Below are 5,228 nucleotides of genomic sequence, written 5' to 3'. Positions count from 1 at the left end.
CTACATAAGGATCATATTGACTGTAATATATATTCCTGCCTTCACTTCATTGCACAAACTATTCCTTTTAATGGAAAGAACAGCTTTCATAGCTTTCTCCAGCAAAGAGATCTCAGTCATCTTTCAAGTCCCAGATCCGTAGAGTTACACTCAATCATTCCCTCTTCTGTACACTCATAGCACCATTCTTATAGGGCTACCATGTTAGATTTTGTTAGAAATAATTCTGCTTGTGTCTGATAACATACTGAAACTAAATCGTATATTTTCAGTTCAGACCACACTGAAACTAAATTGTATATTTTACGAGGGCAGGGAATAATATCTTTATCACCTACGAACAATCCCAGATCTTCAGAGCGGACAGACTATATGCGGACTCCCAATTATTTCCAAGTTTGCAACTGCAGACATATCATACATAAGTGGGGCTAAATAAATAAACAAATGAGTGAATAAATAAGCACCCTATTTGCCTCATATGGGGAGAAGGCAAATTTTCAGGTAAATCTTTCATCAAGATAAAGAGAGAGACAATGGATAAATGACAGAAAACATGATTCCCTCTCTTTTTGCCTTCATCTGTATTGTCTCTTGTACTGAAAATCTGCTATTTCTGTCCTGAACAATACTCCTCATAACAGAGCCCCTCTCTTCCAGGACAATTGCAGCTTCCCAACTTTATATCCTATGAGTGAAACTGTCAACCACATGATTCTGCCCCTCTGGACCGTACTCATCCAAAGGACTCTTCATGCTGCTAAGTGATTGGTCCTAGTAGAGTCTAAGACTTGTTGTTTCTGGTGTGACTTAATATAAATTTTGAAGAGATATGGGTGTCTCTCTCATTGTGAGAGCTTGAACACTGAAGATCATGTGTGGCTTAAGCCTCTTGGAAACAGTTTGGAAAGGATCAGTCTGAGAACAGATCCAAGAAAAGAGAACAGTAGAGCCTAGAGGCTTAGAGAGTTTGATTACCCTTATTTGAACCCCTAGATGAGTCATTAAATGTTTTTCTTCCTTGAGTTGGCATGGAAACGACTAGCATAAACTGGAAACTACAACTGGAAGAGTCTTGGATAATGCGTTTCTGTGAAGTCAACTTGCCCGTGGAGAGTAATAAATATGAGAGATCACAGATGCAGTTGTGAGTCATCACAACATAGGAAATTAGCAGAATTAAACAGTCCCAGGATTCATGTTTGACACCAAAGAGAACTTTCTGCATACCCTGATGGGAAGTAATTGAAATGAGAGTGTTGGTATCTTTTGCTATGAATCTTACAGAAATGAGTGAAGATGGACACAGAGTTTATAAGGAGACTGAGTGATTTTACTTCACAGATTTCTTCTGACAGAAAGTTAACAAAACAGATGAAAGGAACTACTAAGCACCTGCATATATGTTTTTACATTTAGTCCTCCCAAGGCCTAAAAAGTTTGTACTGTTAAAACATCCCACTTTATAGATGAGTAAATTCTCATTGGCCTTCCCAGGTGGCTCAGTGGTAAAGAACCCAGCTGCCAATTCAGGAGATGCAGAAGACGCAGGTTCAGTCCCTGGATCTGGAAGATCCCCTGGAGAAGGAAACGGCAACCTTCTCCAGTACTCTTGCCTGGAAATCCCATGGACAGAGGAGCCTGGAGGGCTACAGTCCATGGGTTCCCAAAGAGCTGGACACGACTTACCGGCTGACACGCGCAGGCAAGTTCCACTTTAGAAAGTTAAGATCTTGTCTAAGATTCTAAAGCCAATGTATTGAGAATGTTGTTTATCAGCCATTGGGTAATAATATCAAAGAGACTCTAGTAATAAAAGATAAATAAGTGATTAACAGTACAAAGAGATAACAAGAGATTAACAGTAGGAAGTAGAAAGTTGGAGGGAAGGCAATGGAATTTATTCAAAACTGTAGAGCCTCACCTCTCAAATAAGCCCACAGAAATTTCTGGAAAGAGACTGATAAAACTTCATTACAGTGCTAAAGGAGAAGAACTTTCCTTCACCAGAGCAGAGAATGTGCCTGCGTGCTAAGTCATGTCCGACTCTTGCGACACCATGGATTATAGCCCACCAGGTTCCTCTGTCCATGGGATTTCCCAGGCAAGAATACTGGAGTGGCTTGCCATTTCCTACTCCAGGGGATCTTCCTGCCCCAGGGATCAAACCGGCATCTCTTGCACCCCCTGCACTGGCAGATGTATTCTTTACTACTGTGCCACCTGGGAAACCCACAGAGAATGGGAGAAAATCTTAAAAGACTGAAATTAGAAGAGATTAAAGTATGCAATTACAGTACAAGATGAATTCAGGACTGGACTGCCACAGAAATTTCATACGCCAGGGTCAGGAGGATGACTGAGAAGCAAAGAAGTCTGACCCTGCTTCACATCTCATACAAAAGCACTGAAGGTATGTGCTTGAGTCAGAAAGACAAAGGAGCATCATGCATGACATCTAAGAAGAAAAGGCAGCCTGGACTCTTTGAAAGATGAGGTGTTAGCCCACAGCATCAGACAATATTTCTAACAACTCTCCCAGAAACAAACTTCAGTTAAACAGAACATTTACAGGGAGGCTAGCAGGGGACCTCAATTTCAAAGATGAACACGTAACCAAAAATAAATAATCATTTGAAAATGGCTAATACTTGAAAGAAAGGCATTAAGCACAACAATCAGAAGAAATCTATACACCTAGGAAACAAAGCAAGTCAAATAGGAATTTAAAATAAATATAATTAATTTCCAGAGTGACATGAGAAGACGTTGCAGCTATACTTAAGAGTTAACCAGATGTTTGTTAAACTAGACATGGGATGGATGAAATAAGGAAAAACTTGAGGGACACACTGAAAATCAAAATGAAAACAATAAAGTAGTGAGATGAAATAATAACTCAAGATTTCCTCCAGAATATAGAATGAAACAGAAATGAAATCAAAACTATGAAAAAAAGTTCACAGACATTAGATCTCAGCTTTAAAGGGTCATGAGTCCTTAAAAGTATCAGGCAAGATGAAGATAAAAAGATCTACATACATTTTGTAAGATCAAGGATACAGAGAAAATCCTAAAGAGCTCCAGAATGATGTTAACTTTGATATCTAATATTTTATCAGCCACTTTAGATACAAGAAGAAACTGGAACATTGTCTTCAAAGCTAGGAGAAAAATATTTTTCACGTTAGAATTCTATACCACATAAACTTAACTATTTGTGGGGACAAAGCAGAACCATAGTCAATCGTGTCCCTTTCTGAAAGAATTACTAAAGAACTGACAAGATGAGAAATGAATCCAGTATGTAGGAGTGGATTTTAGAAGCAATATAGGTTAAACAAACCAGGAAAACAAAGAATATTGCTGTAGTTGTGAGTGAAGGAATATGTGAAACTTACTCTTAACTATATATAGTTGTAGTATGAGTGGTGAATGTAGTAGGTGGTGATAACTGCTGAGCTTAAGCACAAGATACTGTTCTAAATGTTGTAAATGTATTCATTTAATCCTTATAACAACCCTATGAGCAATCGGAAATTGATGATACTAAAGCACAGAGAAGTTGAGCAATTTGTCACAGAGCTAGTAGGTGGGAGAGCCAATATGTGAAACTATAAATAGCACATCTATAAATAGAAACTCCAGATAACATTAGCATGTATTGTGGACTCAACTGTATCCCCCTAAAATTCATATGTTGAAGTCCCAACTCCCAGAACTTTAGAATATAGTACTTGGAAGTGAAGTGAAGTGAAGTCACTCAGTCGTGTCCGACTCTTTGCAACCCCATGGACTGCAGCCTACAAGGCTCCTCAGTCCACGGAATTTTCCAGGCAAGAGTACTGGAGTGGGTTGCCATTACCTTCTGCAGGGGATCTTCCCGACCCAGGGATCGAACCCTGGTCTCCTGCATTGCAGGCAGACACTTTTACTGTCTGAGCCACCAGGGAAGTCCCAAATAAAACTTTAAAGAGGTGATTAAGTTGAAATGAGACTGTCTGGGTGGGGCCGTAATCCTACAGAACTGCTGTCTTTCTAAGAAAGGAAGAGACGTCAGGGATGCACAGACACAGAGGAATGCCATGTGAGGAAATGATGAGGAGGTAGGCATCTACAAGCCAAGGAGAGAGAGAAACCAAGATTTTGCTCTAGGACTTCTAGCCTCCAGAAATGTGAGAAAATATATTTCTGTTGTTTACACCACTTAGTCTATAGCATTTTGTAATGGAAGTTCTACAAAAATAATACAGATTTGAGTGATGATAGTGCAGCAACAGGAAAAGTGTACATGCTATTAAGTCCTGTTGTTGTTCAGTCACTCAGTTGTGTCTGACTCTTTGCACCCCCGTGGACTGCAGCACGCCAGGATTCCCTGTCCTTCACCATCTCTTGGAGTTTGCTCAAACTCATGTCCATTGGGTCAGTGATGCCATCCAATCATCTCATCCTCTGTCATCCCCTTTCCCTCCTGCCTTCAATCTTTCCCGGCATCAGGGGCTTTTCCAATGAGTCAGCTCTTCAGGTCTTTTACACCAGGTGGCTGACGTATTGGAGCTTCAGCTTCAGCATCAGTCCTTCCAATGTATATTCAGGGTTGATTTGCTTTAGGATGAACTGGTTGGATCTCCTTGTAATCCAAGGGAGTCTCAAGAGTCTTCTCCAGCACCACAGTTCAAAAGCATCGATTCTGTGGCACTCAACTTTCTTTATGGTCCAACTGTCACATCCATACATGACTACTAGAAAAACCATAGCTTTGACTATTCAGACCTTTGTCAGCAAAGTAATATCTCTACTTTTTAATACTCTGTCTAGGTTGGTCATAGCTTTTCTTCCAAGGAGCAAATGTTTTTTTAATTTCATGGCTGCAGTCACCATCTGCAGTGATTTCAGAGCCCAAGAAAATAAAGTCTGTCACTGTTTCCAGTGTTTCCCCATCTATTTGCCATGAAGTGATGGGACCGGATGCCATGATCTTCATTTTTTAAATGTTGAGTTTTAAGCTAGCTTTTTCGCTTGTCTCTTTCACCTTCATCAAGAGGCCGTTTAAGTTCTTCTCTGCTTTCTGTGATAAGGGTGGTGTCATCTGTACTGAGTGGCATGTGGTATCTTAGTTCCCTGACCAGGGATTGACACCTGTATCTCTTGCAGTGTAAGTGCAGAGTGTTAACGGACTGCCAGGGAAGTCCTATTAAGTTCTAGGTGTACCTTTTAGGGAGAAGGCA

This window comes from Bos taurus, chromosome 15, assembly GCF_002263795.3.
Source record: "Bos taurus isolate L1 Dominette 01449 registration number 42190680 breed Hereford chromosome 15, ARS-UCD2.0, whole genome shotgun sequence".
Classification (NCBI taxonomy): Eukaryota; Metazoa; Chordata; class Mammalia; order Artiodactyla; family Bovidae; genus Bos; species Bos taurus.
Note: the sequence above shows the minus strand (reverse complement) of the source record.